Genomic DNA, 26,150 nt, shown 5'->3' with positions numbered 1-26,150 from the left:
GGATAGGGGGCCCTACAATTATCTCCCTTGTACTTGGGCACAAACCCAACAACCTTGATTGAAACATTGGATCCATAGCTTTAGTGGTCAGGTGGGTGGCATTAAGATTTAGAATTCCTTGGAGGAATACCCTACATTTCTCTTTAAGAGGATTTTTGCCACTTGAACCTCAGGGAGCTACTAGGATATAGCCAATCATGGAGATAGTTGTAGGAGAGACCTTAAGTAAGATATTCTACCTCCCTTAGAATTGACTTCCGCTAATAGAGTGTCAGGGTAGGGGTCATATAGTTGGCATCAAAGCAAGGGTTTCATTTGCATATCCCTTTTTTAACCTTAACTAGTTGGATCTCACATGAGATAAGATAATTTTAGAATACCTTAAGAAATTCCCCTCTATTTATGCAAGGAAAAACACTTTGTGGGCTGACTAAATTAGTATTTTTCAGCATGAAAGTGAAAGGATTATATTTTCTTTATTAAAGACTATAAAGGACGAAAGACCATACTGTCTTACCATGAAGAAGAGCTTGTATATAAAACCTTACTGCTCATAATCGATTCCTCAAAATTTCCTAAAAAAAGGGGAACCTTTGAGTGTGATTTGAGTTACCTTTGTTAGAATAAAATGCAAGGATGGTCGTACTTATGATCAAACTAATTCATGACTTGTGCTTGAAGATGTGAAGCATCACACTGGAGCATTCTCTTTATGCACATAAAATAAATCCTCGCAGCTGTTGTAAAAAATAGATATCTAGATTAACTTCTAGTTTCCATTATCTAAATGTCTTGGAGTTAAAAATGCCAAATTGCTTTAGTAAGATAGTAAATAAGTTGACCAAGACTATGGCTTATTACCCAATAGCCAAACTTATATGCATGATTTGGTTACTTGTTAGATCTGTGATTGGTTGAGAAATGTGGTGCCAAAGAGCACAAGGAAGAGGTAGTGAGTGGGAATGACTAGCCAAGAAAGTGCAAAGCATAGCATGCAGCCACATGAGCAAAGCAGCTCTCAAAGATCAATTAGCTATACCGCCTGCTGCTGCTGACACCAAACATAAGGAGATAATCATCAAAAGTTTAATCCGAAGAGCAAGAGGAAAGAATAACAACGATGGAAGGGCATAATAAACTAATTAGCAAGACAATAGTTCAAACCACCAAGGAAAATGAGGAGCTCAAGGCTCAATTAGAACAAGCAAAAGAACAACTTCAGCAAAGTGGTAAACACCAAAGAAAAAGAGCTACAGCACACACAATAGCTGAGAGAAGTACACACCACCTTTCAGGCCAAGGAAACAATTGCTATCTTAGAACAAAAGGTGGCAAGCCTCTAGGTAGAGTGAGAACAACTAAACAAGGCACATGTAGAAAAGATCAAAGACTTCAATGAGGTCATCAATGCCAAATCATTGCAAATGGAGCAGATGATTGTGAACCACTAGTAGGTCCTTGAACATGTCCACAAACAACTTAACACAAGCCAAACATTGGCACAAGGTCGATTGGTGCAATTATAAGAAGTTCAAGGCCAGCCAGTGCTAATAGCATTGCAAAAGAAGAGGCTGAGAGAAGATACACAGAGTTGGCGATTGCTCGGGATGCATGAGAAGCATCAATCTTCTCCCTCCTCAACAAAAAGAATAAAAGAATCTAGGATTTGGAACAAATTCTCTCCCTCCAGCAACATCCTTAATGGCAAGAGCAAATTGACCAGTTATGACAACTCATCGAGCGTGCTTTGGAGATAGGATCCTTGTGGCGGTGACTACTCGGGCCCCTCCTCAGACACACTAATTCTCTCAACAAAAAGGATCAAAGAATCTAGGATTTGGAACAAATGCTCTCCCTCCAGGAACATCCTCAATGTCAAGAGCAAATTGACGAGTTACACGACAACTCATCAAGAGAAGATCTCAGTTTAGGAGACCTTACACTAATACATCAAAACACGGAGAGGGATGGAGACCCCACAATTATCATGGGAATCCTAAGGGGAGATATAGTTCTTACTAACCCATATGATATCTTGTTTTTTTAGTTACATCCTGTCATGCTAAACCTACATAGTTGGTGTCGGGTGTTATAACAATTGGCTATCTTGGATGACAGTGTTGATAAACTTGACTTGTTCATGCCAGATGCAATGCCATCCACACCGGCAAACTACAAGGTTATAGCCTGTAGCTATCAATGGATAGTATGCCATGGGTGGGTGGAAGTTTATGCTACACATCAGCACTTAAACCTTTCTGAATTCAAAATGTATCATCCTTTAGGTATCATAAAACTCTATAGAAACATCCATAGACATCTAGAGGCCATGTTAATGAGTGTTCTTTATGATTTTGATCTCACTCACATTGAATATCCAAATATAGCCACAGATGAAATCATAGAACTCCATGAGTTTATGAAAATAGTTAAACCTCCACACCCACTACCCAGTTCAGGGAAACCACCAGAAGAAGCCCCAGGATCATCCCAATCAATCACTTATCTTGTTTTTCCATCCCTCTCCAGTAAGCTCTTAAATCCTTATCCAAGTGTCACTCCTTCTAACAAAACTAAGGCTGTTTGCATATTTTCACGCTTCTCTTTACCCTTTGTGGATCTTCCCACTAACCCTCTAGACCCCGAGGAGTTGCCGACAACGACCTTATCTCTCCAACGGCCACTTGATGAGGTACGTGCTCCCAATCCCATTGATGATGTACTGCCTTTCACTAATGGAGAATGTTTTGCATACAGTTCTAGCTGCAAAATATGAGAGCATGATCGAAGATGGGAATTCTCTAATAAAGCCCAAGTTGATGTTCCAAGTGTTGATGTAGATCACTCCCGGTTGAGCTTAACAAGGAAAACTTGTTGTCCATTATGTGCTCCCTTGAGAAGATGTTTTGCTTTGACTACCCTAGACTTAGTTTTACCTGTCTTCCCCTAAACTAATACTACTTGGTTGTGCTCATTTTTTAAAAGTGATACTACCCTGGTTACAGCGAATACTAGCATTGTTTGTGGTGGTTAACCAGTCCATCCCAAGGATCCCATCATAAACTACCTAATGGTAAGACCCTAAAATTGCCATGAGTTTGTTCACTACCCGATTCAAAATCAACGCAAGTCACCCACAAGGTAGTCAAAAATTGGCTGCAAAAAGACTTCAAAGGATCACTGAAGCTTAGGGAAGAGAGGCTACTTCCAAAACGGGTGCAAGAAGAAGAAACAAGGTGCTTTGAGGAGCTAGATGCTGCCAAGATGGTTAGGGAAACAACGATTTCAAACCTTATGAGCACCAAGGATTCACGCATCCAAGAATTGGAATGTCAACTGACCATCCAAGAACAAAGTCAATGATAAGAACCAACAGATGAGATGTGCCTACTCCTTGAGCAAGCCTCGGAGATAGGTCAGTTGTTGCCAGTAACTCCTCAAGCCCCTCCTCAAACTCTTACTCTCTTTATGTCTACACTAACCCTCTCATTGCTTCAATCTTATATAAACCTGTCTAAGGACCTAATCCTAGGAGAACTAACTCATTAAGCAAAATACCAAATGTGATATACTGATCCCACTATCATAATGGAAATTTTTCGGGGGGACATAGTATTAACTGATCCTCAAGATATTTACTTTTATCCCTTGCACCCAATTGTGCTAAACCTTTGTAGTTGGTGTTGGGTGCTCCAAAACTTTGAAATCCTAGACAATAGCATTGAAAAATTAGACTTGTTTGTTCCAGATGATATTCCTGACACACTGGCAACTATGAGGTTATAGCCTAGAGTTATCAATGGATAATAACCATGGGTGGCTAGAGGTATACAATACTCACCAGCACTTAAACCTATGTGAATCCTCTTTATATCATCCTTTTGGTATTCTAAAACTATATCATAATATCTACAAACATTTAGAATCTATGTTAACCAACATTTGTTACACTTTTGATAAAACACATATTGAATATCCTACCATAAGTCATGAGGATATAACTGAGCTCCAAGACTTTATGAAGCTACACAAACCTAGCCACCACCCCCAAGTGCAAGCCATGGTCAGGAAGAGACCTCAAGTTCATCATCTAACCCTACTTACCCCGTATATTCTAATGTCCCCAGTAAATTACTTAATCCGTATCCTAATGCTCCGCCTACTAATAACAAGTCTCAAGCAGATTACATTTTTTCTACTCTCCCTTCTCAACCTTTAGAATTTCCCACTAACACTCTCACCCGCGAGGAGGTACCGGCACACCTGACCCGTCTCCCCCATGGAAAACTCAGGAGTTACGTCACACTCTCCCATAAGACACCATTAAATCTTTTACTGATGATACTATTCTAGAGTCCTTGTCTGGTGTAGAGTATGAAGGATTCATAAGAGCTGGGAATCCACTACTAAAGCCAAAACTTATGTTCAAGGTGTTAATGTAAATAACACAATTTGAATAGATTTTACCAGAAGCATACTCAGATATCACATCAACAAAGCAACCTTATGTACCGTACCCTTTCTGAACACCTTTCTTGGAATTAGAAGAATTGCTACCTTTGGCTGGAGAGGGCACTTTATGGTCTAACATGGCACAACACACCAAGTTAGCAAATCCATAATTAGCCGATCTGTTGGAAATGAAAATGGTCACATTTATGATTAGTTATTGCTCCCGCAGGTGGAGTAAGGCTCACCCAGTCCACACAAGAGAGGGGTATACAACAATTATCATAGATGATGCAAACCCCAAGCTGGAAGATTTCAATATACAGCTAGATTAGAGAAAAGACATCCTCACAATCCCAGAATACAGCCATGAATATATGTGTGCGCCACCACCTCAACGAGTGGATCCCTTGTACATGCCATTAAAGAGAAGATGGACACCTTTAGAGTTTCAAGAGGCCAAGCAACGGGATTCACATGTCTATTATAACTTTCCCATCTTCATGCCAGCCACATTTACAAACATAAGAGAACAAAGAAAGCAAATGTTGAATTGGATACAGGCATGACACTGTATCTCGGGCCCGCAATAATGGCTAGCTTTTGATTCCTGAAATTGCTATGGTCTTGATAAATCGACCCAAGGAACGGTATGATGGGTATGATGCTGAGTAGCTACAGTTTGACATGAATCAAGGGCCCTCTGATGATAGAGGCATGATGTTGTATTATCATCACCTAAGGTTTCTTCCTTCCTATATGCATGTCACATTCGAAGACATGGTCGACACCGGGTTCTAGAGATCACACTCGGCATTCAGAAGAACCCTCAAAAAGCTTCAATCACACCGTAACTTCTATCGTCTCATGAGTTTGGCGACCAGGTCTTTCAACCTTGGTGACAGGTTATGAGGGCAGAACCTACATTACGTAGGGGGGATGTTAATCCCATTGTGGATTAACAAATATGCATCTCCATTTGAGGACATTAATAAGTGTCATGCAAAGGCACTATAAAGTTATACATTATGAGATATTGGCCACCCAAGGCCTTAGTTAAATAAGTTTTGAGCGCCCAAGTGTGAATAAAGAGATTGAGAGAGAGCATTCTAGCACTTGTGCCTCTTCTATACTTGTTTGTTGCATGCGTGTGTCGAAGAGTGAGAGAGAGTGATTGCCTTGTGTGGTGGTGCAAGCGACTCTACAGTGGACAGCGTGGAGGTGGAGCTTGGAGAATTGGAGCTTCTCAAGCAAGCTTGGAGGCCTCCAGGGATACAATTTCAAAGCATTGGTAAGTGCCCTACGACAGTTGTGTTCTATTACTCTTCCCTTAGGTGAATGCATTGAGTTCCTTCTTGGAGGTGTGGTAGCCCAGAACAGTATATAATGCAACATGTGGTTTGGCTCAATTCTTCCTCAATAGGGCACCTACTATGTTCACATTCTTGAGACGGTTGATGTAGTCTCTTGCCATTTCATGCTCAAGTTATTTGAATTGGTAAAGTTGAGTTACTAATTTATGCTTTTGACACCCATCTTAGAGAATTGTGTTGTAAATGCTAGCTCCAAGTCTTCCATGGTTTCTCTTTGGGAATCCTCTAGTAGTTGAAACTAGAGCACAATGTGACTTTCTAAAGTTAAACCAAAATTATATATCTTAGTTTGAGGATCACTCCACCTTTTTGAGGTACATATCTATTTGAAATCTTCTAGATGGCTGCAGGGATCTCCCATTCCATCAAACTTCAAAATTAACTTAGTTAATGAGAGAGGGTCTTATCCTAGGATAACTATATTCTACTTCCTCCCTTAAGTCCCTATTTTTGGTTTGATTAATGCCAAAACATCATTGATATTTCTTCTTATTTCTCAGGTTATGTGAGTTTCTTATTTCTCGAGTTATGTGAGTTTCTTATTTCTTGGGTTATGTGAGTTATGAATCTTGTCTTTGGATAGTACTATAACTGGCTCAAAGGCCATGTGCCTGGGTTCCATTCTCTTGGAGGAACTTGTGTATAGGATGATCTAGCATATCCATAGGTTGGCACCCCAAAATATGCTTCTCTTGGTTGTTCAAGGGTACAAAGCTTGAATGCATCATCAAGTATTTATATACTGGTGCTATGTGAGCTTGGTACGCTTGAGGCCCTATTGTCTTAGCTCTTAACTCTCTTGTGGTTCCTTGTCTTAACTGAATTTACACTATTGGTTCACTTGGGGTTATCAACCTGGTTCTTTCAAAAGGTTATTTCCTAATGATTCTCATCCCTCTATGGGGAATCTAAATGTTTCTCTTGAATTAGGTCTAATGTGGAGGGAAGCCTCACCTCAACTTCGAGTCTACCATTTCTTTCCCTAGTAGAGTAAAAAGAAAATTATCCCCTTGCTGCTATGCTTCCTAGTCTCAAGGTTGTCACTTTACTTAGCCTTAAACTCCTATGTTCTAGGTGTGTGTTGGTGGTAAATCTCCCCCTTACTAGAACTTTTTGTCTTTCTCACTTTTTTGGTCACTCTCAGGATGTATATGTTACGATCCTCATCTGCATGTGTCTTCTAATCACTAGCAAGATGCACCTGTTGACTAGGGGTACATCCAAAAACTTGTAGTTTCTCTTTGTATCCCTTCGTGTGTTGGTAAGGTTGAAGAGGTTACCATGGAAATCCACATATTGACCTATATTTCCTTGATTGACTCTAACTCTCCTAAAAATAATCCGTCTTATCACATTTAGAGATTAAGTCACAGTTGGCTTCTTTTGAGCTCTTGAACTCTCAAGGACTCTATGAGGTCCTTGTTTCCCTGTTGGCACACCAAAAGGTCAGATATACTTATAGGGATGTACATATTTCCCTCTGGGCCTACATAAGACTCGTGTCCATTGCATAAGCTTAAGGAATAAAAACACAATACGTAAATGCTCTTTCTAAGTTTTTTATTATTAATTTTTGATAAAATTCACTTTTCCTTCTTAGTTTACAACAAAGCTCTGATACCAGCTGTGAGACCCCCGCCCCCTCCACGGCGATTGCCCCCTCCGGGGAGGCACCGAACGGCGGCAAAAGCACCGTCGGCCTCTCGTGCAGGGCAGGGATTCACACTCGGGGCCTCGCCCACAGATGTCCAGACACAAGAGACTAGCTCGACGGTTCCTCCAAAACCGAAAAAACTTCCCTCACAAAGGAAGGCACAGGCGATTCCACCAAGAAAAACATCTATCGCGGAATTAATCTGACAAGTCAAGGTCTTAACTAACCAAACTAATCTGACCGAACTCATAAGTCACACAGTCAGATCAAGGAAGAGACTTGCACTTGGTCCATAGAATCACCACTTTTTCCCCCCTTTAGTGAGCCACAGCCGTTGATTCCCTCCCACAGAACAAGGATCTTCCCAGGATTTAATCTAACTAACGTAACTTAATCCTAACTATTTGTATCGAAGAAATCCCCCGATCCAGCCTATTAGCCAACCGCCCAACCACTGTATTGGTGGGATTCCTTTATAAAATTTTGGTTATGTTTAGCCCAGGTACCAACAAGGAAAAGAGTCCCTAAGCCCCCTAGCCGCCGGGCGCTTCAAGCAAAATCCAAGGTAGACACACCACTTACACACCCAATATAAAGTTGCCTTTTTAACAAATTCGGCTGTCTTTAAAATAATTTTTCAATGAAACCATAATATTACTGATCAAAATCTTCCAAAATATCCAGTCCATTGTTTTACAAAAATTATCATCCGGACTCTTTGTTGAAGAGGACCACCTGGTCAACCAATGAGATCCAATATCAAAATCCAGTTCATAAAAATAATTCCCTTCCAGTTCATCCGAATCTTCCTCGACATTAAGCCTCTTTCTCCTCCCAAAGGGGTGGCTAAAAGGAGTGTCCAAGACACTCCTTTTTGGTACCACCTACACATGCTTTCACCCAAATGTCCATGTAATAGATAAATTTATGAGTTTTTATGGTATAAAAATCAATGATTTTATTAAATGAGTCATTTCTACTTAGAATCTTCAAATTCTGAGCCCAAATTTGGAATATGCATGGAGATTTTTCCTAATATAGGATTTTACAGCATCCAAAACGGACACCGGATCAAGCTTATACGCAAATTTCAGTCATTTTTAGTTAAAAGCCACAACCTTTAAACCTTTTAATAATGATGCAAACTTGGGCTGCACAAGAACCAAAGGATGACCGCCCACTATGTGGTTCATACGTACCGCTATGTGGACACCCATGCTACCCATGACCAGATAAGGTACATGCATACCACTCCTTTCCCTGTTAACCGACACCGTACCTTTTCCACTGGCCATGAAGGCCACTGGTCTATAGTCTTTGTTGGTACACCGTCCTTTTGTCCTTGCTTTGCGGAGTGCACATAACCATACCCCATAGTTATATAAACCCCCGACCGGGGTGCTCCATGGGCAACACGCATTTTTGCGTAGCTTATGCTCTGTTGTGCCGCTGTCCGTACCACCGTCTGTCCCAGTGCAGTGTACTTGCTGTAGTATAGCCCCCCCACCACCCCGTGTGAAGAGACTTACAGTAGCCCTTCTCCCCTTCAGCAAAACATTTTTGTGTTAAGGACATCTCACAATCCCTCCCCATTTGCGTGGACTTTAGCAAGAGGTTTTTGCCTTGGAGAGGGTTCATGCGTTGTGGTCTTTTGCTCATACAGTGAGAAAACAATCTCAGAATTGAGATTTCACTGGAGCGTTTCGCCCATGACAGCGAGCCCTACAAGAGGACGTCCAAGATGGCCCCTTCCCAAAAACGTCAGAATATTGCCTCGGGAGGAGCACGCAACTATGAGATTAGAGAAGATGCTCCCGATGCGGCTCCAACCCTCCCTTTACAAGCTCCTCAAGGAAATGGTAGCCAGGTTAGCTTGGCCATCTTTTAAAGAAGAGTTTTTTTAAATATTAGTGTTAATAAATGTGTATCTTTTTCTTTTAATAATGACATAAAATTGTATGAAGTTATGAATTGAGTGATGCTGTATTCAATGAATTGCATTGAATGAATTGAGTGATGCTGTATTCAATGAATTGCATTAAAATTGTTATCTTTAAAGAGTGCAAGTTTTTCCTGGCTTCGACGCTAACTTCGTTCCGTGCTTGTGTAGCCGGGCGGTGTCATTAGCAAAGCCCGGGAATGGCCCAAGGTATCCCTCATACCATTGGGAGAATAAGGTTCGTTGATTGAGGGGAGAGATTATGATGCTCTCTAGTTCTGAGGGCCCAAGCTAGTGCGATGAATAAGCCCACCCTAGTGTGCAGACATCCCTCTGAGGGGCGGGAGGATCAAGCGATGGAGCCTGAGAGGGCAACAGGCCCTGGCTTGAGTCCTCGCCAACAGCGGGCCAATGTGATGAGGTGTATGGTCCCGTAAGGTTTTGCCAATGTGATGAGGTGTATGGTCCCGTAAGGTTTTGCCTAGCATGTAAAGGCTGGAAGGCCGAATTCTAGATCATCAGTAGTATAAAGGAAAAGAATAAGAGAGCTGGTTTGGCTTGTATGAAATTGATTCATGTATAAACTTTTTTTTTTATATGTCTTATCTTTGGCATTATTGTATTGTGGAAAAAGACTATTTTAACAAACCTTGTGAAAAGGGCCTTAATTAAGGAACATGTTTATTTATGTCAACAATGTGGTAGGATTAATTAGAAAACAAATTGACGCATGAATGGGGTGGAAAGTGGGAGGATGGAATGCCCCGACGGAACCATCCTACCGACGGGTGGACCCGATTAGTCGGGTAGCTTTCCAACAGATTAAGTGAAAGCCCTACGCTAGATAAATAGGTTCTTGAGCAACTCTATTCTAGAAGACTAGGCCAGCGGCAGCGGCTGTGCCTTGCATGGATGAGGAAAAAAGCATTGCCTCTAGAAATCAAGTCTAGTAGTTGCCCAATTTATGATTAATTACCCTATGGGTGATTTGATTTTTAGAAGATCACGCTCCCCCTACGGGATAAGACTAGGTCTTACCTATGAATCAATTACCCTATGGGTGATTTGAATTTTAGAAGATCACGCTCCCCTTGCGGGATAAGACTAGGTCTTACCTATGAATCATATCCTTGAATCTCCACATGGTCAAGGTGTCGAGATGAATAGGAAATTTTTTCCAAGTTAAGACTTGGTGGACTATCTTAAGTGTTTCCCCTATTTTAGAAGGGGGAAACCTTACAATTGGTATCATAGCTGATCTTAGCTCTTAGGATTTGCTATTTAAGAACTGTTTTGCAATGAATGTTTTACCTAACATAATTCTAATTAATAAAAACATCCTACTAAAAAAACAAGTTGAATTGATGTTTGAATGATTGTAGCAAGAGGAAGATGCCTACTCGAAGTTTCTAGTTTTCCAATGCATCTTCGAGACTGCTTAGTCAGTCCTCAAATTTCAAGTTCCGTGACACCATGGTGCAGATACTAGAGAAGATGTCCCTCCCTCATTTCTCTCGTATTGAAAGAGGATGGGATAGAGATTTCTAGAGTCGTGGGCCGAGATATTTCTTCATCCAAGCAGATCGAATTGGGAACCTTACCATCGACCTAAAGCGGATTCGTTGGATTGAAAAGTTGAAGATGATCCATTTATTTTGGTTCGTCATACCCCCAGAGCCGACACCTCTGTGACTATAGATGGGATTCGCGCTGCTGATAGAGTAGCTGTGTTGGGACCTACCCCAATCCAGAGTCTACCACCCTTACCATCAGATTTTAGAGTCTTAGAAACTACAGCGGAACCCCCATATTTCACCTATGTGGACCGCTCTACCCTTATGTCATAGTCAAGCTTAGGAATTTCCCTTGATGGTAAATAAGACTAATTATATTAGTCTCAGATCTTTGTAATAAAACTCATCCTTGTAAATATTTGGAAATAAAATGATTTCAATGTTTTACTCTCCAAAATAAGTGTCGTGCAAGAATGAATCTTGTAATCTTAAAATTGTTTTTACAATGATGGCCAGGACGATCACCCTCCACTTCCCAATGCGCTTTACACTAATATCCAGGAGAAGAAGCTCTTGCTCAAGCAAATGCAACCTCCCTCCTTTAAAGGAGAAGGTTCAAAGATTGAGAAGGATGTTGAAGTCTGGATTGAAGCGATGGACGATTATTTCTCTGCCCGCCCGCCGGTACTGGAGTAGCAAATCAGTCTATGCTTGCATGGTTTCGCCTCATCAGAGATGCTAAACTCTGGTGGAAACACTGGTGCCGTGACAAGGGAGTCACTGAGAATTCTCAAACGTGGGAAGACATCAAGCAAGCCATGAAGGAAAGATATCTTCCCCCATCCCATGAATCCATGAAGATGAATGAGTTTTTTTGTCTTAGACAGTGCAGCTTAACTCTTGAGAACTACTATTCCAAATTTATCACTCTTCGAAAGTATGCCCTAGCTATGACTACTTCCTAGCAAGTGGCTCGTTTTTGCCAAGGGTTAAATGAACCCTTAGATTCCTATCTTGAAGCAATGAGGCCAAGCTCATTACAAATGCTCTCATATGAGAAAAGCCCCTTGTGAAAGAATTGAGGACTGACAAACCTAAGCCTCAAAAGAGATCTTACCCTGAGGCAAATCCTAAAGATCAACCCTACAAGAAACCCCAACAGAATTTCCCCTACTACAACAGAGGGCGACAAAGCAACTCTTTTGTCCCCCGCTCGTATGCTGCTTCTTCCAGAGAAGGCCCTCTGTGTTTTGAGTGCAATGAGCCGGGACACTTTAGGGCCAACTGTCGACCGCCTAATGCAAGATATACTCCATCCTTACTTGGATGAATTTGTGCTCGTTTTTTTTTTATGACATCTTAATCTACTCCAAATCAATGGAAGAACATGAGGAGCATGTGTGTAGAGTTCTGCAATTGTTGCGCAGACACAAACTCTATGCCATGTACCTTCTTTACTCATCAAATTGAGTATCTTGGGTTCATCGTTTCCAAAGATGGCATTTCAGTAGACCCCACCAAGGTCAAAGATATTTTGGAGTGGCCACCCCTAAATTAGTTCGTGAAGTTCGTGGGTTTTTGGGAATCACGAGATGGTATAGGATTTTTATCAAAGATTATGCCTTGGTAGCTGCACCTTTGACGGATCTTCTTAAGAAGGATTGCAAAATAGTGTGGCTGCCAATCCATCAAAAGAGTTTTGATCAGCTCAAGGTCATTATTACTTCTGCCCCAGTCCTGAAACTTCCTAATTTCACCAAGGAATTTGAAGTGGTTTACTGATGCTAGTAGTCAAGCACTTGGTGGTGTCTTAGGCCAAGAAGGAAGACCAATCACTTATACTTCCCGCAAGCTGAAGCAAATTATGCCACCCATGATTTGGAGCTCTTAGCAGTTGTTCATTGCCTCAAATTATGGAGACACATTCTCTTGGGGGGCAAATTCCAGCTTGTAATTGACCACAAAAGTCTGAAGTGGATCTTCACCCAGCCTAATCTCAACATGTGGCAAAGGAGATGGATTGAAATTCTACAAGAATATGACCTACATCAAATTCCGCCCTGGGAAAGATAATGTGATAGTAGATGCACTTAGGCGCAAATCTTTCTTAAGTGCAATTTCAATGCCAAATAATCCCATACTGGTCAAGGTGGAAGAAGTCTCATCTCATGATCCAGATTATCAGAGGATGATGAAGTTAGTAGAAGAAGGGGGAAATTCAAAGAAAGAGAAGAATCTAATCAAGGGATACTCCTCTACTTCAATCACAGCCTATGTATCCCTAAGGATCCTCCTTTAAAGAAACTAATCCTCCATGAAGCTCATGATAGTCTTGCTACAGGACACCGAGGCTATGCAAAAATATTAAATGTTGTAAGAAGGAGCTTTCATTGGGTAGGATTGAAAAATGATGTCCTTTGGTACTTGAAGCAGTGTCTCTCATGCCAAAGGATCAAAGCTGAAAGGGTCAAGATGCTTGGGAAACTTCAACCCTTGGATATTCCCCAAATGAAGTGGGAGTGCATTAGTATGGATTTTGTCACAAGTCTCCCCACTGTTCAAGGAGGATATGACTCCATTCTGGTAGTGGACTTACTTTACCAAAGTAGCTCACCTTATACTAGCAAAGAAGACCTTCAAAGCTTCTGATGTTGCTCGAATATTCTCAAACTTCATGGTCTCCCAAAAAGGATAGTAAGTGATCGGGATTCTGACTTAACTTCAAAGTTCTGATAGTCCTTATTTCAAGCATGGGAACTCAACTTTGCTTTAGCATAGCTTATCATCCAGAGACCGATGGCCAAACTGAGAGAGTCAATCAAGACATTCTCAGAGCATATTGTGGACGGGAACCAAGAAGGTGGATTCAATACCTTCCTCTGGTAGAATTTGCCTACAATGCATCTTATCATCAGACAGTCTCGATCATATTCTTGATGATGATGAACAAGTTGTAATCCCTACTCAAGGAGTCATTGAATTACAGCCTAGTAGCATCATAGATTCTAGGGAAAGGCAACTCCGAAATAGAACTCTTGTAGAACATCTAGTACAGTGGAAAGATTACCCTGAAAGAGGATGCAACTTGGGAAGATGAAGCTACACTCTTAAAGGATTATCCCCAATTCATGATGAGATGAGGACATCTCGATTTCTTTATGGGGGGGAGGATGTAACATACCCATCTTCACTATTAAAGAAATGTCCATGTAATAGATAAATTTATGAGTTTTTATGGTATAAAAATCAATGATTTTATTAAATGAGTCATTTCTACTTAGAATCTTCAAATTCTGAGCCCAAATTTAGAATCTACGTGCAATTTTACCATTATATAAGATTTTGTAGCATCCAAAACGGACACCGAATCCAAAACGGACACCATTATATAGGATTTTATAGCATCCAAAACGGACACCGAATCAAGCTTATACGCAAATTTCAGTCATTTTTAGTTAAAAAGCGACGAACTTTAAACCTTAATAAATGCACGACCGGTCATTTGATCGACAAACGGTCTGCACCCCAATGACCAGGAGAACATCCCGGACAAAATTTTTTTACCCCCTAGGGCGGTCCGGTACGCAAATCGAGGCCGACGCCCCAAATTTGGGGATCCCACCCCAAAATTTGGACCGTACACACTTACCAGGGTGCCGGTATGATGGCCGCACAAGAACCAAAGGACGGTCGCCCACTGTGTGGTTCACACGTACCGCTACGTGGACACCCATGCTACCCCTGACCAGATAAGGTACATGTGTACCACTCCTTTCCCTGTTAACCGACACCGTACCTCTCCCCCTGAGCCATGCAGGCCACTGATCTACAGCCTTTGCTAGTACACCATCCTTTCATCCTTGCTTTGTGCAGCGCCCATACCCGTACCCCACAGTTATATAAACCCCCGCCGGGGTGCTCCATGGGCAACACGCAATTCTTCGTAGCTTATGCTCTGCTGTGCTGTCGTCCGTACCGTCGTCTGTCCTAGTGCAGTGTAATTGCTTTAGTATAGCCGCCCCTTGAAGCCACCCCTCTCCACACCCCCTCATTTGTCACTTTTTTGATAAGGCAATTTTCCTCCATCCCCCTCTTGCTAGGAGGCAGTGTCCTTAACTCTTCTCTCTCCACGCCCACCGCCCACCGCCCCCCCGCCCCCCCGCACCCCGGTGTGAAGAGACTTACAGCAGCCCTTCTCCCCTTCAGCAAAACATTTTTGTGTTAAGGACATCTCACAATCCCCCCCCATTTGTGTGGACTTTAGCAAGAGGTTTTTGCCTTAGAGAGGGTTCATGTGCTGTGGTCTTTTGCTCATACGGTGAGCAAACGATCTCAGAATTCAGATCCGACTGGAGCGTTTCAACCACTACAGCGAGCCCTACAAGACGACGTCCAAGATGGCCCCTTCCCAAAAACGTCAGAATATTACCTTGGGAGGAATACGCAACAACGAGATTAGAGAAGATGCTTCCGATGCGGCTCCAACCGTCCCTTTACAAGCTCCTCAAGGAAATGGTGGCCATGTAAGCTTGGTTATCTTTTAAAGAAGAGTTTTTTTTAAATATTAGTGTTAATAAATGTGTATCTTTTCCTTTTAATAATGACATAAAATTGTATGAAGTTACGAATTGAGTGATGCTGTATTCAATGAATTGCATTGAAATTATCATCTTTAAAGAGTGCAAGTTTTTCCTGGCTTCGACGCTAACTCCGTTCTGTGCTTGTGTAGCCGGGTGCCATCGTTAGCAAATCCCGAGAATGGCCCAAGGTATCCCTCCTCATACCATTGGTAGAATAAGGTTTGCCGATTGAGGCGAGAGATTATGATGCTGTCTAGTTCTGAGGGCCCAGGCTAGTGCGGTGAATAAGCCCACCCTAGTGTGCAGACATCCCTCTGAGGGGCGGGAGGATCGAGCGATAGAGCCTAAGAGGGCGACAGGTCAGCTTGAGTCCTCGCCAAGCCGACGATGAGGTGTATGGTCCCGTAGGGTTTTGCCCAGCATGTAGAGACTGGAAGGCCGAATTCTAGATCATCGACAGTATAAAGGAAAAGAATAAGAGAGCCGGTTTGGCTTGTATGGAATTGATTCATGTATACACTTTTTTTTATATATCTTGTCTTTGGCATTATTGTATTGTGGAAAAAGACTGTTTTAACAAACCTTGTGAAAAGGGCCTTAATTAAGGAACATGTTTATTTATGTCAAACAGTGTGGTCATATCTATCACTTCACATCCACATATATTAATGTCACATCTCATCTCTTTACATCACATCACATTCTTTCACATACATCCACATCCTTTCTTCCACATACTCATTCACATCCATTCTTTCACATACTCATTCACATCCATTCTTCACATACACATCCTTATCCATTATTTCACATACTCATTCACATCCATTCTTCACATACACATTCTTCACATCCATTCTTCACATACACATCCTTATCCATTCTTTCACATACTCATTCACATCCATTCTTCACATACACATTCACATCCATTCTTCATATACATATCTGTATCCATTCTTTCACATACTCATTTACATCCATTTTTCACATACACATTCACATCCATTCTTCACATACACATCCTTATCCATTATTTCACATACTCATTCACATCCATTCTTCACATACACATTCATATCCATTATCATCACAAACATTCACTTACATCCCATATCATTCATTTACGTCCCATATCATTCATTTACGTCCCACATCATTCATTTACATTCTAATTCACATGACATCCCATATCATTCATATCCATTATCATCACAAACATTCACTTACATCCCATATCATTCATTTACGTCCCATATCATTCATTTACATTCTAATTCACATGACATCACATCTCATCCATTCATTCATTCACGTCTATCTAATTCACATCACATCTCATCACATCTATTTACCTCTCATTCTCATCACCTCTATTCACATCCATCCATCCATTCACATCTTATCTCATCACATCTATTCACCTCACATTCTCATCACCACTATTCACATCGCATCCATCTATCCATTCATTCCCATCTATCTGATTTGCATCACATCTCATCACATCTATTTACCTCTCATTCTCATCACCTCTATTCACATCACATCCATCCATTCATTCATTCCCATCTATCTAAGTCTCATCACATCTATTCACCTCACATTATCATCACCTCTATTCGCATTGCATCCATCCATCCATTCATTTCCATCTATCTAATTTGCATCACATCTCATCACACCTATTCACATCACATCCATCCATCCATTCTTTCCCATCTATCTAATTCGCATCACATCTCATCACATCTATTCACATCACATCACATCCATCCATCCATTCATCCATTACCATCTATCTGATTTGTATCACATCTCATCACATCTATTTACCTCTTATTCTCATCACCTCTTGTAATAAAGTAGGAACTTTATTCAATAGGGTTAATAATGGGACAAGTCCATGTATAAAAGAGGGGACTTGGACCATGGTTGTAACTTTTGATGATCATTTTTTAAAAATGGAAACTTATGTTTCTTGGAGCTCATGGCTTCTCTCTTGGCTTGTGGAAGGCTATTTCCATTCTCTTGGTGAGAGACTAAACACACTTAGGCATCATGTTTACATGGTGATTACTCATAATTTTCATGCATTACATCCCTTCATTCCAATTGGTATCAGAGCTCTTGATTTTGATCATGGGAATGCATGGGTTGTTGGGAAAATTTGCTTGAAAATTTGAGTTTCTTTTAATTTTTTTTCTCATTTTCTTGTAATCCTTGAGTGATTCTTGACAAATCTTCTCTAATCTTGATTAATCTCATGGGGATGGTGAGCATTTCATGTAGATTGCTTAGATTTTGAGTGATTTTAGCCATTTTTTTGCCCTTTCTGGACCAAATCTGGGGGTATGGACCAAATTTTTTAAAAGTTTTGGACCAAAAATTGGGGGAAATCACTAATCCTGCTTAAGCATCACTAATCCAAAACGTTTTTGATTAAAGGAGCTTTCCTGCAAACCCTAGCTATGGTGGGAGCAAACCGGGTCATTTTGGAGCACCTTTAGCACTTTCTATGAGCAATAGGGTTGCATCTTCACATGAAGGAGACCTCTCTGATGAAAACGCGTCGGTCGGGGCAGCCTAACGGCGCACGGCGTCAAAATTAGGGCTAGGAAGCTAAGCTAAGCTTAGCTTAAGCTTAGCTAATGCTTGAGATAGCTTAAGTTTAGTTGATTGGTGACTTTGGTGGCTATTTGCAAGCTTCTTCATGGGAGAATGGTGGATTTTCTTCAACTCCTCCATGGCTGAAAATCAGAGGTAAAATGGCTCAAATCTTCATCTCCATCAACAAATCTCAAGCATTGAAGCTTTTCCGGGACCATTGGTGAGTTGCTACATCCATCCTTTGCAAGATTTGAAGCATTTGTGAGCAATGGAATGAATTAGGGTTTTCCACATGAAGAAACCCTAATTTCCAGAAATTAGCCATTAAAGCTTGACCATTCACATGCCAATATTGCTTCTCCATGCATTATTGATGGCAATGGTGAAAGGAATTGATTCCACATGAGCTTGGCCAATTCATAGATCACATTTTGGGGGATTTTCTTCATTATGTCTCATTTGGCATGCCATTGATGGAATAGCAAGCTTATGCAATGTTTTTGGAGTCTCTCATGCTCATCTTGATGCCATATGGACACTATGGATGCTATACATAGCCATGCCAATGCTATGTTTTACACATGGGCATAAGAGAGCATAAGTTTTGGAAGCATGCATTTGTCAATATGATGTGAAAGGGATTGTTGGAATGCAATTGCAAATGCCTTGATTGTGGTTAACAATTGCTTATGCAAATGCCATGGTGAGGGCATTGTGAATTGTTGGTTTGTGTTGGAGCTTTTGGATGATGGATTGAGGCATGAGTCCATGCTTTATTGATGAGTTCTAAATTGTAAAAGGGCATGAGTCATGCTCAATACTTGTAAGCCAACAAACTTGTTCTATCATTTGATATTATCCACATCATTTTGTACCTACACTCACCATTGCTACCACTTCAAGTTTCTATAGAATCTAGCAATGTGTGAGGGTACCTTGGCATTGGTTGGAGAGGCCAAGGGGAGAATGGCTTGAACTCTTTGTGCCGTGATTGCCTTGGAAAAGCGGTACAAAGGGGGATTAGGTACACCGGTGTGAAGAAATGGCCTCAACCTTCACCTTGGAGGAAAACTCGGTGAAGGGGTGAGAAGAGCTTGGCCGGGAGATCGGCAAGCTTCAACGCGCGTCCTCAACAATCCTCACCATCGACTTTGTGGATGCATTTGGGCAATGGGGCCCCTTTTCCGTCATATTGTGTGGATATTGCAAATGCTTTGATGGAAAAAGAGTGCATATGATCTTCCATGACATTGTGGGATACAAAGAGTATTGCATTGTGATTTGAGAAGTTGCATTTTCATTTGAGATTTGGTTCCAATTACAAAGGAGACTCTGGCGGAATTTTTCCAACAAGGGATCCAAACAAGCTTATTGATTGGAGATTTACCCCATGGATACACTTGAAGAGTTATTCACAACTACCAAGGGGAGAAACACCAATCATTTGTAGCCGGATTGAGCTTTGGGACCGAATTTTGGGAATTTTTGAGATTTTACAAAACCCTAATTCAGTCCTAGGGTTTTTGGGATAAGGTCCGAGTGATTACACGACTCTATTCTACTCCTTGAGAGTTTTCAAATGAGCCATAGAACCCCTTAATCGGATATCACAATCTCGGTCAAAGTAGTCATGTTGACTTTCTGGTCAAAGTCAAACAGAATATACTTCCACTTTGACTGAATCAAAATGCTTTTAGGGGTAGGTTCTATCTTCCGTTAGCTTTCTATAGAGCCGTCAAAATCCTAATTCTGACATATATTTTGCGTTTTAGAGCCAAATTACTACTTTCAGCTGTCCCGCACAAACCCTAAAACAGAGAGTACTTGCCCACACCTAATTCTTACTGTGTTCATTTGGGAGGATAGTAGACACCATTACCTACCCATAGAACCTTCTTTTGTCTAATTCCGACATCATTTGGGCATTCTACCAACATCTTGCATTTTCTTCACTATGCCGAAGGGAAGACCACGCAAGGGTAGGGATGTTGTGCAAGAAATGATCATTGGTGATGAGGACATGGAAGGTAATATGGATGCAAGGGATGCATTCATCAATGAAGACAATGGGGGCAATGTATATAATCAAATTTCTCAAGGGACACAAGCGGCGGTCAACCATGACACCCTCATGCAAATGCTTGTACAACGGTTGGAGATAGACTCCAAGCTTGATTCTCATTTTGAAACATTATCCTCACGGATTGGTGTGATGGAGGACAAGTTTGGGAAGTCTCAAGCACAAGAAAAGCATGGGAATTATGGTGACTATGAGCAAAGAAAAGGCAAGGGCATCTTGAATGAGGATTCCATGAAGGCCGTACAAGAGGATCCATTGGGAGCATCCACTTGGGGATTCATGGCGGATGCACGGAGACCTCTTGTCAAGGACATGTTTCCTCCTTCTTTTCATTCGGGTTTGTCTCACCTCAATGCATCAAAGGGTCCTACCTCTTCTAGGGCAATGCATTCAAGGGAAGAGGATGAGGTGTTTGTGAATGATGAGGAGATTGCACTCGATTGGAATCAAATGTCCTTTGCCCAAAGACAAAGGGATGCTTACGAGAAGTGGATGGAATTGTCGAATATCATCAAGAGGGATTACAAAGACTTTGCACAATTTATGGAGTCATACTCGAAGATGCAAAGATTCAAGCCCTCTACCCAACATGATAACCCATCCCACATATCTTCCAAGGATGTCAAAGACAAAATCTCACTATCAAAGTTCAAAGGTGACGGGTCATCTCCGCAAGAGTTGGAGGAGTGGGCTACCAAGCTTGACACCTATTTCCAACTTTACCCAAAAAGTGAGCATGATATGGTACAATTTTCCTCCTTACATCTTGAAGATTATGCTCATCAATGGTGGAGGCACTTGGTCAAACAAGGGAACACGCCATCAACTTGGGAAGGATTGAAGTGGGAGATGAACTTGGCCTTCATTTCACCCTTAGTGCTTGACCAATACCTTGAAGAATGGTATGAGCTTTCTCAAAAGGGGATGATGGTGAGTGGTTACATCAAGAGATTTTTGAAGCTTTCAATGTACGTGGAATGCTTGAGTGAAGACATGAAGATGAAAAAGTTTGTGCATGGGCTTGAACACTTCATCAAGGCGGATGTGTCGGCTCAAAGGCCTAGCTCTCTCAAAGAAGCTATGAGGTTAGCCGAACTTTATGAGCCAAAGTACAAGAGGTCTCAGCCCATGACCTTCACCAAAGACACACTCAAACCAACCACTACTTCTTACAATTTTGGGAAAGGTCCTACCTCTACATTACCATCCTCTAATCCAAGAACTTCTACATCATTTGGGGGTGGACAGCCAAAGAATGGGATACATCAATTTGATGCCAAAAAGAGTAGTGACTTCATGAAGAAGAAGCCCTTTCAACCCTTCAAGAAGACTCAAAGAATGGATGATCCAAAGATTGAGGAGTTGAGAAGCAAAGGGCTATGTTTCAAGTGCAAAGAGAGGTGGTCACCCGGGCATGTGTGCAAATCAAAGAAGATTGTGGCCACTATGATCCTCATGGATGAGGAAGAGAACAAGGATGACTCTCATGACATTGAGGAATGGGAGGATTGCAATGAAGAAGCACATAAGGAGTCACTTGAAGACCATTCTTTCATCACGGAGGATGGTGAGTTTCCGTTTGATCCGGGAGGTGGAGTTAAGGAAAGCCTTGTGGACGGAGACATGCCTACCAATGCAGAAATTTCAGCTTGCATATGCTCTATCTCACAAGAGTTGTTGGCGGGTTGCAAGAACCCAAGCACACTAAGGTTGGTGGGGACCATCAATGGGAGGGTTGCACATATTCTTGTGGATTCCGGGAGCACTCATAGCTTCATCAACTCTAAATCCATCAACTCTCTCAAACTCAACACAAAGAAGACACCTACAACGTTCCAAGTGCAAGTGGCAAATGGGGAAAGTGAGAAGACTAGCTTGGTTTGCCCTTCTACAAAAGTGGTTTTATCCTCTTCATACACTTGGGAAGGTGATTTGGTGGTTTTGGATATGGGTCCCATCGACATTATCATGGGGTGTGATTGGTTGGCTTCACTTGGTGACATTCACATGAACCTTCAACAAGGTTTCATGAGCTTTCTACATCATGGGCAACAAGTGGTACTTGCTGCAAATGCACCTAAGAAGCTCTCTTTGATCACTCCAAGGCGACTCAAGAAAGAGATTAAGGCTTTTAGCACTATCTATGTGTTACATGTTACCCAAGAGGGGATGGAAGGCAGTGGACAGCACATAGATGAGGAAATGGCAACTCTTCTTAAGGAGTATGAAGATGTTTTGCAAGTGCCAAAGAGTCTACCACCTAAGAGGGAGATTGACCATGCCATAGTACTTGAACCGAATGCAAAGGTTGTCAACAAGCCTCCTTACCGTTTGTCTAAGGTAGAAAGAGAGGAAGTGGCTAAGCAAGTGCAAGATTTGCTTGCTATGGGTCTTATTCAACCTTCACAATCTCCATTTGCATCTCCCGTTCTCTTGGTGAAGAAGAAGGATGGATCCTTTCGCATGTGCATTGATTATCGTGACTTGAACAAGGTCACAATCAAGAATAGGTATCCCATACCTCGCATTGATGATCTTCTTGATGAGCTCAAAGGGGCAAAGTTCTTCACCAAGATTGATTTGAGGTCGGGATATCATCAAATAAGGATGAAGGAAGGTGATGAAGAGAAGACAGCATTTAGGACGGAAAGGGGATTGTTTCACTTCATGGTGATGCCCTTTGGTCTTACAAATGCTCCGGCCACTTTTCAAGCATTGATGAATCGGATATTAGCTCCCCTTCTTTTCAAGTTTGTGCTAGTGTTCTTCGATGACATCTTGATCTATAGCAAGAGCAAAGGGGAACATCTATGTCATGTGAAGCAAGTGTTTGAAGTGTTGAGGAAGCACAAGCTTTATGCAAAGGAGAGCAAATGCACATTCATGGTCAATGAAGTGGAATATCTTGGACACTTGGTGGGTGAGAATGGCATAAGGGCTGATCCTAAGAAAGTGGCATGTGTCAAAGAGTGGCCAACACCAAGCAATACAACTCAATTGAGAGGATTTTTGGGATTATCTTCTTTCTATAGAAGATTCATGCAACATTATGCATCCATTGCGGCACCTCTTACCGACTTGCTCAAGAGGGAGGCTTTCTTTTGGGATTCCATTGCCAACAAGAGCTTCAATGAGCTCAAGGAGTTGCTCACTTCAGCCCCTATACTTGTATGTCCGGATTTTGCAAAGACATTTTATGTGAGGGCGGATGCAAGTGGTAGAGGAATTGGAGCAGTTTTGTATCAAGAGCATGGAGTCATTGCATTTGAAAGCAGAAAGCTTACCGAAAAGGAGATGGGGCTTCATGTTTATGAGCAAGAGATGCTAGCCATACTTCATGCCATCAAGAAGTGGCATCACTATCTTTATGGTGCTCATTTCAAGGTGAGAAGTGATCATAGGGTGCTGAAATTTTTCCTCTCCCAACCAAATCTTTCTCCAAAGCAAAAGAGATGGCTGGCCACACTTCAAAGATATGATTTTGAGATATCCTACACACCCGGGAAGGACAATGTAGTGGCGGATGCATTGTCTAGAATGTGGGCATGCGCTACAACTTCAATCATGGAGGTATATAGTGAATGGATCAAGGGGATTCAAGAGGAATACCTCATCAATGAAGGTGCTGCCCATATTTATACCAAATTACAGCAAGGTGATGGTGGAGAGTTTCCTCATTACAAGCTTCACAATGGTCTCTTGTGGTACAAGGATAAGGTGTATTTGGTTCCTACCTCATTCTACATACCAAAGGTGCTTCATGAGATGCATTCTTCACCACTTTTGGGCCATCTTGGTGTACTCAAAACCTATGATAAAGTGAGCAAGAGTTTTTATTGGAAAGGTATATGGGGAGATGTGAAGAAGTTTGTGATGGAATGTGCTTCTTGTCAAAAGAATAAGGATAGCCATCAACTCCCAAGTGGTTTACTTCATCCATTACCTATTCCGGATGGTAAATGGACTCACATTTCTATGGACTTCATCACGGGTCTACCAAAGACAAAGCATGGATGGGATCAAATATTTGTGGTGATTGATAGGCTTACAAAATCAGCCCATTTCATTGCTTCAAAGACCACTTATGGAGCATCTCATATTGCCAAGCAATTTTTGGAACATGTATTCAAGATACATGGCTTGCCACTCAACATAGTTTGTGATCGAGATACCAAGTTCATGGGGACTTTTTGGAGGTCATTATATGAGAGCTTGGGTACTCAAATCACTCCATCTACGGCCTATCACCCTCAAACGGATGGGCAAACGGAGTGCACAAACAAATGGCTTGAGGTGTACTTGAGGCACTATTGTCATGACATGCAAACATCTTGGGATGAGTGGCTTTATCTTGGGATGAGTGGCTTTATCTTGCTGAATTTTGCCATAATTCAAGCAAGCATTTGAGTATTGGCATGTCACCATTTGAGGCTCTCTATGGATATCAAGTACATGTGCCATCGATAGCCTTCCATGAAGACAAAGTGGTCAATCCATTGGCAAAAGAAGAGTTGGAAAGAATGAGACAACTTCTTCAACTTTGCAACAAGGACAATATGAAGAAGGCTCAAGATGTCATGAAGGCTAATGCGGATGTTCATAGAAGGAATGTGGAGTTTGAAGAGGGTGATTATGTGCTATTGAAGCTTCCCAAGAGTCGGCATAACACTCTCAAAGGTGTAACCAACTCAAAATTGGCTCATAGGTATTATGGACCATACTTGATTATCAAGAGGGTTGGTGATTTGGCCTACAAGTTGGATTTGCCTTCTTCGACAAGGATCCATAATGTGTTTCATGTATCTAACCTTAAGAGGTTTATGGGATCTTTGCCTCAAGAGATGGAAGAGCTTCCACCCATGAATGAAGAAGGTGAGATCATTTATGAGCCGGAGAGGGTTATTGGCAAGAGGACAAGAGAGTTGAGGAATCGGAATATTGATGAATACCTTGTCAAATGGAAGCAATTACCCATGGATGAGGCTACTTGGCAATCATTGGAGTATGTCCAACAACATGGCTTACTTGTGGATGACTTTCCGTGACCAAGTGGTATGGTTTACTTGAGCAAATTGGGTAATATGAGGAGAAGTATACATGCTGTAATTTCTGGACTGCTTTGGGAAGGTCTACTATTGGGCCTATTTTTCTACTCCAACAAGCTTCATGGCGTATCCTAATGAAAGATTATGATGTGGGCTACATATGGCTAAGTGTACATATCATTTTCAGCCCAATATATGGAGTCTAAATGAAGGATTTTCAAGGGTCTTCATCGACTAGAAGGGCTGTCATAACAGTCCCACTCATACACTTTGGGCTTGAAGCTTTGTGGACTTGTATACATCCGGATTTTCATTGTATATGTGCTTTGGATGTACTTGAGAACTCTTAACCACTTCCCATTGATTACATTAGAGTCTCATACTTTGAGATTGTACATGTTATTGATTTTGAGGACAAAATCTTTGGGAAGGGATGGTTTGTAATAAAGTAGGAACTTTATTCAATAGGGTTAATAATGGGACAAGTCCATGTATAAAAGAGGGGACTTGGACCATGGTTGTAACTTTTGATGATCATTTTTTAGAAATGGAAACTTATGTTTCTTGGAGCTCATGGCTTCTCTCTTGGCTTGTGGAAGGCTATTTCCATTCTCTTGGTGAGAGACTAAACACACTTAGGCATCATGTTTACATGGTGATTACTCATAATTTTCATGCATTACATCCCTTCATTCCACCTCTATTCACATCACATCCATCCATCCATCCATTCCCATCTATCTAATTTGCATCACATCTATTCACCTCACATTCTCATTACCTCTATTCGCATCGCATCCATCCATCCATTCATTTCCATCTATCTGATTCGCATCACATCTCATCACATCTATTCACATCTATTCACATCACATCCATCCATCCATTCATTCCCATCTATCTAAT

This window comes from Cibotium barometz, chromosome 59, assembly GCF_041138505.1.
Source record: "Cibotium barometz isolate CiBa-2024 chromosome 59, ASM4113850v1, whole genome shotgun sequence".
Taxonomy (NCBI): domain Eukaryota; kingdom Viridiplantae; phylum Streptophyta; class Polypodiopsida; order Cyatheales; family Cibotiaceae; genus Cibotium; species Cibotium barometz.
The sequence above is the reverse complement of the archived record's forward strand: the minus strand, read 5'-3'. Positions refer to the sequence as shown.